The following is a 10,938-nucleotide window of genomic DNA, read 5'->3' on the forward strand; positions in this document are numbered from 1 at the left end:
ATCCGTCACCGTCCCCTTTGTTGCTTTCTATTTGTTATTGTAATTTAACCAGAACGCCCTTTTTTGTTAAGTGATTCATTCTTTGACTATCTGCAATTTTTCAATGTTTTGCTTAGATCCGTGATTAATTACCTGAAGTTGAGGGTACAGTATAGCAGGGTTTTCTAAAAGAAGGTCGCGTATTTGTTTTCCTTTGATTATGTTTTCTTTTTTTTTTTTTTTCTTAAATACAGGACCACTTAGTGAAAGGGAAGTTTTCATATGGTCCCATTTGGCTTCTCACTGGAACAACCTCCACTCCATTGCTCCTCTATATCAGTGATTAAGGGATCTAAAAGACGTTTAGTACGTGATAAATAAAAAGACTTCAAGTTTCTTAGTTTGGGTTACCGAGCACGCTATGATATCATCACAGAAAAACGCGTTCGAATGAACACAGTTTATGAATCTAAAAGTGGCTGCTGAATTTAGTTAGACTTTATTTCCGCAAGTCAGTTCCAACGATTTCATGTTATCTTTAAGGTTAAAACACGGTTAAAACAACTGGGTTGCATATGAAGCACCTGGAACTGAGGAAAGCTATGCCGAGTGCCAAAGCCCCAAACTCGTCAAACACAAAGTTGGAGGCGAAAGTTCGCGGAGCGCGCCGATCCGACGCCGGCGACAAAATCGCGAAGTTATCGTCGTGATAGTCCAATAGGTGCGCTCCCTGAACTTGGGCCTCAACTTCGTGTATGACAAGTTTAGAGCCCCAAGTCGTCTGCTTCTTGCGCAGGAGCTGCAGTGACTTCAGAAGGACGCTGAGCTCTGATTGACTTTGATTGAAAAGATAGCGGGTAGACTATCAATGCTAGATGCCTTGAGGTCTACCCTCTACTCTTTTTCAATCAGCCAATAAGAGTTCGGCGTTCTGACATCATCGCCACCTCTGTGCACGAAGCAGACGAACATGCGCTCCGCATTCCTATTATACCGATTCATGCCAAACAGACTGACGTGTTTATATTATACTTTTTAGAGAGTTCAACAACTCTCGTTCCTTCCGCGATAGTGTACTTTAAAATTTGCCATTAGGACGAATACTCGTAAGATGGCTCAGAGTTTCAGAGGTGCGCGTATGCATACTGCACTTAATTTACAAGGAACACTAATTATCGGTCTTTTATCAATACGTTATTCAAGCGAGTAGGGTTACCTGTAAAGTGTTTTAACAGCCACGCGGCCCCTATAGGAAAAAAAACATTTTTTTTTTTAATTTAAATTACATTACTCTTGCGTACCATAGCTACCTTCCTTCTCGTCGGGTGAACTTATAAAAGGAGCATTAATTGGTGCTCTGAAAGCATCACGAGGCACATGTAGGTGTTCCTGAATGTACATTGCAAAAAAATAAAATATGCGCTTTCTTTTGATTGAGTAGACAATAAGGTTTTGTCATTGATCGTTGTCGGTTTCAATCTCACAATATAGGACGATCCGTTCGGGTGCTGCTATGCTGATCTGCGTCCGTAGTCCTTGCTCTCTACTGGCGTCCTGGCTGATTCTGGCTGTCCTGGCCGCTTCCATGGGTCCCGAAGAAAGCTGCCAGCTGCGGCCCGTCATCCACGTGCTCAAGCAGCCTGGCTGCCAGCCCAAGCCAATACCGTCCTTTGCCTGCCAGGGATCATGCTCTTCCTACGTCCAGGTACATTCCCTACCCTTGAAAGCGAGGGTACCGATATACAGTAGTACATAAATTTCTTCCTCATTTGGAAAATAGTTGATCAAGTATTCGTTTTGTTGATGTAGTTTGGACGTAAAAATGCAATCAACGCCAGCGTTCAGATGCCATCAAACGCCAGAGTCCCAGGGTCAGCCAGCATCTTGGACGTAAAATATGGTGAGGTTTGGATATCATCACTGCTGGAACTCTCATATTACACAATCCAATTTGAGTCATTACGACGGCGCCTTTCCAGTGGTTTCACTCACGAAGTCACGTCCAGGATTTGCTTCAGTGCTTAGGTCACAGGCAGCTTATCATCAGTGGCAAACGACAACTGTAATTGTGCGTATAAAGAACACGGTTGAAGCTCGGAGTCGCCGCGTTCGCAAACCGACATCGCCCCTTTTTACCATCCATAAGAACTGAATACATACCTCTAAAGACGTCATAGGGACCTCGTGGTCGCTCATGCATGGCCGACCAGAGTGAGGCTTTTGGTCGCGAACGTCGGCATTCCTGAGGCAACAAACTCAAAGCTATAGGTACCCGGTTACACTCGCGCACCTTGAAAGTCTGAGCGTCAAGCAATGCTATATGCGTGCACACCTTTCGCCTCTGGACTGCCACAGAAGGCATGAAAGTGGACTCGAAGGCGTTATCATCAAACAGGTTGTCACGTAACCTGGCAATGCACTAAAGCCGCGCTCGCACTGCTGATGCGTCGTACAAAAGTCAGCCAGTGGACACCGTCTGAAGCATGTTCCCTCCTTGTAGGACGGTCCTGCCACCAGGCACGTATTCAGGGGGGGGGGGGGGGGGGGAGGCATGCCCCCCCCCCCCCTGAATACGTGCCTGGTGGCACGTATTCCCCGAAATCTTCCTTCTTTCTGGGACCTCATTTCCCCCCTCCCCTTCATACAGCATTTTGTCATGGGCGGGCACCCATGAAAGCCATGGGCGGGCACCCATGACTCCCCCCCCCCCGCGAAACAAAATCCTCGTGCCTGCCTGCCACATTGGTCATACAGAAAGCTTTTTACAGACACGTTCGAAGTATGCATATGTACATGAAGCAAACATACTTCTAGCATCTTCGAGGCGGGTCCGCAGATATTTCTGGCCTAATGTCTACAGGGACCTCCGTGTCTAGTGTACGATGCATTAACAGTGTGACTGCGGCTTAAGGGTTTTTATTACCTGCAAAGTTTTAATATGCTTCTTGTAGCGGTATCAGTTTTGATTTCTTGTGTGAGTTGATTAAAGGTCGATGATCTTGACACTATCAATTTTTCCTTCGAGGTTTCTCCTAGCGCTGGTCAAGTAGCTAGATTTCAGGCCAGTTCATGTTCACCAGTCTGGGATGTAAATTAATTACAATAACAGTTATTTCGTGTGTGGCACATACAGTTGCATAGAAACTTTTCAGGCGCCGCTCTTAGGCGCCCGTTTCCGGGTTGAGCGGCGTCGGCGTCTGCGTAACTGCGCGTTTCATTATTGGACGGTTCTCCGTTAAAGATACCGGGGAAATTTTCCAGCTAAATTTGGTGAACGTCAATCAGCTAAATTTACCGCTAAATTTGTCGGGAAAACTTCTCTGCTAAGCGTGGAACTTTTTTCGCTAAAGTTAGCGGGGAAATTTTCACGCTAAATTTAGACGAAAATTGACTTCACGTGACCACAACATCAATTCAGTTTCCCCGTTAAATGTAGCGGGAAAATTTTCGCTGAATTCCTCGCTTCATCTAGCGAGAATATTTCCCCGCTGAGTTGGAAGGGAGCAGGAGAGGAGGAGGGGGAGGAGGGGCATACCCTTCCCTCCTCCACCTCAAGAGTTGCGCTCTATTTCGGCATTACAAAGAATTGTAAACGTCTTTTTTTTTTCTTTTTTTTTTGGGGGGGGGGGGGTGGGGGGGGAGGTGCATGTCAAAACATTATTCTGCTTCGTGGGATCGTTTTCGGTGAGGTTCTGCGAGTCTTAGTCGATGTAATTAATATACGGCAGCACTATCATCGGCTCGGGGTGGTCGCTCCCGCAGGTTTCCGGTTCCCGGTACTGGCAAGTGGAGCGTTCCTGCATGTGTTGCCAGGAGATGGGCGAGCGGGAGGCCACCAAGGCTGTCTTCTGCCCCAAGGGACCCGGGCCAAAGTTCCGCAAGCTGATCACCCGAGCGCCAGTCGAGTGCATGTGCCGCCCCTGCACCGCACCCGACGAAGCGTCCATTCTGCCCCAGGAGTTCGTCGGACTTTGAGCCCCGGCACCGCATTTTGTTTGTCGATCGCAATTCCACGGAAGCAGAGATTTCCGATGAAACTAGACCACGTTCCGTCTTTTATTTCGACTCCGGATTGAAGTTAGCTATTGTTTAGAAAGATAGAGTATCTGAGCATGCCGAATTAAGGGGACCATGAAACGTTAATTTTTCCTTGATTTTTCTAAATACTACTGAGACGCCACCACTGATGTTTAGAATGTATACATTGACTGTACGTTACGTCATTGCAGCATGCTAATGGTTACTTTTACTTATATTGCCAAGAAGAGTAAATTAGGTTGCGCGAAATGGATCCTGCATGAAGGTGCGCGCTCAGCAGCGAGACCACCACAGTGGATGCAGATGTGACATCAATGGAAGATATGTATAAGAGATGTGCGTTTTTCTTCTGCTAAGCCGGCTTATATGACCTAGTCCCACTTGACCGACAAGCAGCAACGACCAACTTCAAGCAGATGCTGCATGCAGGCGAAGACATCTTTGGCAGGCTTGCTACCTCGCTGTTTGTGGAGTACCTAACCACGAACCTGCTTGAAGTAAGCACAAGCGTGAAATAAGCTAGACAGTCAAAGATATCTTCGCGTGCATTCTGCACGTTCTTGAAAATGGTCACTGTCCGTAGTCACTGTTTGTGACTGAAGTGGGACTAGGGCTGTTGATCCTCCTCAACTCGTGGCCGGAAGAAGCTTCGAGGTGTTTCTTTGTCGGCTCGTGCCGCCAGTGTTAACCACAGTCACGTGCTATAGCTTGGTAATGCACAGAGAACGTGCTCGGTTCCTTACATTGTTAGAGTTAGGCGATTTCCGTCACCGTACTAACTTGAATACGCCCCGATGACTTGATTGTTACCGAGAATAAGCTGACTTGTGACGCATGCGCGTGACCAATCCGTGAGCCGCATTCGACTGTGACGTGCCCGGTACCTTTTGAGTTCCGAGCTTGTCACGATAAAACCATTATCGAAGTTTTTTTGTTTTTTTTTTTTAAGTAAAGACTTTTTTTTTTTACTTTTTTATGGTGAAAAACATTTTCCTCTTACTGGATTATGCGCCAAAAAGCACGGACAATACGAAGGAAGATTTGGGCAGGACACGGCGTAACCTGTCCAGATCTTCCCTTGTATTGTCCGTGTTTTTCGGCGTATTATTCAACGATGAGTAGCCAACTAGCCAAACTTGCAATCTTAATTAAGTTCGTTTTCTCCTCCTTGTCCTTATGGTTTGGTCATTTGATTACCCATAAAGGAGTGGTGCAACGATCTCTGTACTTTGCGTAAATACACCGTTGAAAGAGTGCCCGACGTTTATAACCCATAAAACACGCGTCAGCTTTTCTTCTTGTGCAATAGTCTAAAAAGAGTAAAAAGAAACGAGCAGACGAAGAAAGGGTAAAAGCACAGGCGAGCTGGTGAAGAACTTCCATCGTAAACCGGAGACACGGAAAAATAAAAAAAAACGGACAAAACAACAACAAGTCTCAAAACTTGTTGTTGTAAACCGGAGACACGGAAAAATAAAAAAACGGACAAAACAACAAGACTTGTTGTTGTTTTGTCCGTTTTTTTATTTTTCCGTGTCTCCGGTTTACGATGGAAGAAACGAGCAGCGTTTTTGTTTCAACTTGCAGCCATGAACAAGCTTCCACGTGATCTGGAGCCGGTTATATGCCGCGAATGTTTGTCATAGCTACGCGCTGGAGTTGGCAAAGAAGCGCAGGACAAGCGCTGAGTTCCATACATTGTTAGGGTTCGACTATTGTCGTCATTCAAGCGATTGGGCACGAGCCATTATCCGAATGGTTGTCGGGCAATTCATTATCGCGATCCCAAATCAAGTGCTCAAGCAATGCTTGAGTCCACACTATGAGCCGCATCCAAATATCCTCACTGGCGAACACTGTGACCTTCAAATTCTACGTCATCAAGTTTTGCGAAGGAGATATTGAAAGAAAACGCTCGCTTTTCTCCTTGAAATTACACCGCACCAAAGGGCTGTCTTGTTCAATGACGTTCCGTGCGAGTATATTTCAATTCTAATAGTGCCAGTAAGCTCGTGTCAAGTGAAAAACATCCCAACAGTATATGGCTACACCGCCCCTCTAATATACGTCTCTGATTCCTGATGAAAACATTGGCACTGATTTTATTCAATCTTATTTTTATACTTCGCGATTCGCAGTTAGTAATATTTGAGCTTAGTTGTGCTTCATGGTCCCTTTAATTGAATGCTAACATGGGAATGACAACCTTATTAAAAAAAAAAAAAGAAGAGTTATCGCGGGCGAGCTAATGCTGTATAGTTGATAAAAAAACGGAAAGCGCAAAAAATATGGATAGGACAACAACGTTGTTGTTTTGTCCTCCCTTTTTGTATGTCCTGTGTTTCCATTTTTTTTTTGTTTTTTTTTTTGCAGTAGCCTAAAGTAACATTAAAATTGATACAGGTTTATATGAGATCAGTCAATTTGTCACTATACTTTCTACATTACATAATATTGTTACAGATTTATTTTACTACCGACAGTTCGTACTATCGCTGGTAGGAATATGTAAATTTAAAAGGAAGGAATAACTGATCTTGGGAATCGACGGTGTGATGCGCAGGTTATAGAAAATAATAACTTGATATTGTTCCACGAAAAGTTGGGCGAAAGATACTGGGTTATCGGAGACTTTTGTAATGCGTATTTTTCTCCAATTGTAATTTGCGAGGGATGGGTAAACTTGATTTTCAGGAGAAAAATAAAATCCACCATACGTGTAGAAAGGACAAAATGATGAGACCCAAATTTAATAAATGTTTAAATTCTCAAAATACTTTAGTAACCGACCATATCTATCCCAACTTCTTGTCGTATTTCGGTATCTGACGCCCTCTGCACTGCTTAATTATAAATTATCTGTATGAAAATACTTTTCTCGTGCAAGGCATAGCTACATGCTCTTCGCAATCTTTACAAGGATAACTCCGCTCTTCCCGGTGCTTCACAAAAGGCCTGACCATAAAAACATTGAGCGTGCAAGGCTTTTAACTTTAGCAATCATTTAGCAAAAACCGGTTTAAATGAAAGAAAAGGCTCCCGACGTTTCGAGGCCAGCTCGGCCCCTTGATCACGGGTGATTATTTTGTCCTTATCGTATTTCAAAGTGCCGGGTGTTGTCGTCTCCTTTTAAAACGGCTGTTGTTTTTTCTTCTTTGTTGCTGATGGCGTGGTGCTCGACGCACTCCGCATGACGCACCGTAATCCAGACACGTAGCCGCTTGGAAGTGTCCTCCGGAAGCGTCCCTAAATTTCATTGACCTGGCGATCCAATTTACCATCGAGCTGGAGTCTGACGGTTGCCTTCCCTTCTTGGACGTGCTTACTAAGAGAGGGTCCGATCGTTTAACATTCGATGTAGGCATCTCGACATCTCGTCCAACCACCCTACGACTCACAAGTCTTCCGTGCCTTCTGCACTCTTCAAGCGAGCAATTACTGTTTGCTCCACTTAAGAGACTCTGAAGAGAGGTCACAGCGATCAAACAGGACCTTACAAAAAACGGATATCATGCCAGGTTCTTTAACAACACCTACAAAAATATTCGACAGAATCTAACAGAAGACGCCCCGCCCCATCCATCCAACCGCGTATGCGTCCCGTACATCTAGGGCACAAGCGTGACTCTCGCACGTGTATTACAGAAATACGGTGTCAGTGTGACACATAAGCCTGCGTCCACCATTGGCCGCCTCCTCTCTCTTCCAAAGGATCGTCTCGCTAAAGAAAAGGCGCAGGGACTTGGCTAAAGGACCCCTTGCGGTGACTGCCCCGCATTATACGTTCGGGAAACTAATAACTTTCCGGGACGCCTCCGCTAGCATCGATACGACGTCAAAAAGATTTATGTGCAGGGTAACGCGCTGGCAGAACACGTTGCAAAGAAGAGCCACACCATCGCATTCAACAACAGCTCGATTCTTGGCTCGGAGAGAAACGGGCGAAGACGCCTTTTACTGGCGTCTTGGCACATTCAAAACACTAAAGACAACATCAACCGGTCAGCTGGGGCACTTCCAAGGGCCTACGTGTCTGGTTTACGATGCGTCATGCGGGGTGCGTCGAGCAATGCGTCATCAGTAACAAAGACGGAAAAACAACGGCCGTTTTGAAAGAAGAAACAACACCGGGCACCATGAAAGACGACAAGGCCAGAACAGTCACCCGTGATCAAGGGGCAGAAATGGCCTCAAAACGTCGGGATCTCTATTATTATTGGTTACAGCCTTACTTCTTTCATTTCAATCATTCCTAAACAGGCGGATGTCCACAAAAATGTTGACTTTCAAACCGGTTTAAGTAGAGGCGTTCTAGACCGTTCAAAGATTTGAAACATAAACGTATAATAATCCCAAATAATTAAGAAAGTGTCGGCTAAATATAAGTTAAGAAAGCAGCATTTTAACTATCGTGCCCATTTGGACAAAGTGTACAGTTCCACTAGCGCTCCTTTATATAAATTAAGGATTTTTACCAGAGCTTTACGTTTGCCCATGTTGAGATGAGATCGAAAACCCTGAAAAAAAAATAAAACAAAAAAACGAAAAAAAAAATATTTTTCTTTTTTTGTGAATTAAATTGAATATGATGGAAAGATTTTGGCAAACTAAAGTTTGTTGAGCAACTCTTTGGGCAACTCCTTTACAGTGAGTGACCTTCGTAAGAGAGAAAAATTACTGACTAGAATTAAATGTGTCACCACCACAGTTAATTTTAAACGCGAAAAATGGGGTCGAAAGTATACAATTACTTTGTATTTCTAAGCCAGGTCTCAAAATGCTTTTTAATGCGCGTGTAAGGAACCGTGATGGTATGCGCTAATTCAATGCATTGGTCTTGTAGCATGAGCATGCTCGCTCTTTCCGCTCAAGTTAGGTTTTTTTTCTTTTTTTTTTTTTTTTGCTGCTGGTGATGCCGTGTTTGTTTTATGCAAACTTGCATCGATTCCTTTGTTAACGGGCAACATGCGTCAAGAGCATGAAAAGTGTGTAGAATAATTCAAGTGCATCTTGACCCCTTATATCTTTTTATAACGAGTGTTTTATTTATCGCTATTTTTATAATCAGATACATGTTCTGTGGCCAAGTTAAACAAATAGTCTATATCTACGTTTCCCTGCTGTATCACAAATATTACGAACGTTAGTAAACAGGCTAAATATATCTGACCGTTTCAAATTAATAAAAATTGCTTACCGCGCGCAATTGACCTTTTCTCATTTCACACCGCGAATTGTTTTTCATGGCGGACACGTTTTTTTTTATCCACATTTTGTGCAAATACAAATAACTCCCTGTGAATATCTCCTAAAATTTTCAGAACCCTTCAATTACAAACTTGTCTTACGCCAAGCTGTACACGTGCTGTGTATTTGAGCCTTTCGCTACACTCATTTAACAGATTCTAATTAGGCTATTTAAGTTGTGTAATTATTCGCTTCAGGATATTTACTAGCTGCATATTTTTTACGTGAGGTTGGTATATCACGTTATTTGTGTAGCTGCTCCTCAATGCTGTTATTTTTTTCCCCTCAAGTTAAAAAAGTGCAAATTTTGCGTTCGATGTGTTCTTCCAGAATTCTGTGCGTGTTTATTATGGATTTGCGGCTATGATTAATATAATTATTTCGTCGTGGTTTTTAAATCGCGCTTTTCTATTTGCAGCTTAGATGGACAGATGGCGCTAGTTCTCAATTAAGCCAAAGAAAACACCCCCCCCCCCCTTCCTTTCCCCGATGGCATTTTGTAATCAGTAGCAACTTTTGCAAAAGTTGCGACTTATTGTAGACCTGCTTTATAAAGTGCAACAACTAAAATCTTGGACAAATAAAACCGCTGAATGATAAAAAACATTTTGTTGTATTGTTTGCGATGGAGTGCCGAACCGGTATTTTTAGAGTGAAGCTGTTATGTGCTAGGATCTGGGAAAAAATGCGTCGGCACTCCTTCGTTCCGATTGATCGTGGCAAGTATATATATATATTTAAAAAAAAAGAGGTGGAAACCCGAGTGAGTTAGCCTTCCTTGACATCATTAGATAGTGAGGTCCTGATCCCTTGTTGTCATCTAGGGTCACCGACTTATTTCACCTAAGGGTGCGCTGTTCCACGCTGAGGGCAGAACGCGCCGATCTAGCCTTCTTTTCTTTCGCTTCCGCGATTCTGATAAAGAGACTTGGGCTCCATCGGAAAAAACTGTCCTCGAGGTGTGCCTCAAAAAATTTAGTTTAGAACTAGCCCATAAGTGACCATAGGGCAAAGATCACTTTAGTCACTAAGCCCTGGTTCACACTTGCGAATCGGCGGGCGAATCTGCAAGAATTGGGCCGCCGGGCGTAGCGTCCACTGTGCATTGCCGCGGCCGATTCCGCTTCGGCGGCAGCGGATTAGCTGTAAGTGTGAACCAGGCCTAAGAACTAAATACAGACAATTAAACAACAAAGTCGTGTACGTGTCTTCATTGCAATCATATGTAAATCGTATAGATGTCGTATAGCTGTCGTAAAGTTGTCGAAAAGTTGTAAAGATAACAGCTTCGCTGGTCCTCTATCTCCACGTGAAGTGACTGGGCTCTATTATCGGTTTCGTTTGGGTTCGGGTTCAAGGCTTTCGGTTCAGTTCCGGTTCAGTTCCGGGAGCAGAAATAACGGTTCAAACCGGGTCGATCCGGTTTGAACCGGGTCCATCTGGTTTGAACCGCTAAATTAAGTTTAAGCCTTGTTTTGGCAATAGGCGCTATTTCTGCCGTGAAATGAGTAACTATATAGTTTTCTTTTTTATCATTCGTACAAGGCATCTTTATTTTCCAAATACCAAAAATAAGAATTTGCTTCATTTAATTTTGACGAAACAGTAAAAGAAAATCTATATTAACAAACAAAACGTCGCGTTTATACGACTCAACATTCATATGTTTACCCT

Source organism: Ixodes scapularis, unplaced genomic scaffold (genome assembly GCF_016920785.2).
Source record: "Ixodes scapularis isolate PalLabHiFi unplaced genomic scaffold, ASM1692078v2 PGA_scaffold5__190_contigs__length_132052651, whole genome shotgun sequence".
Lineage (NCBI taxonomy): Eukaryota > Metazoa > Arthropoda > Arachnida > Ixodida > Ixodidae > Ixodes > Ixodes scapularis.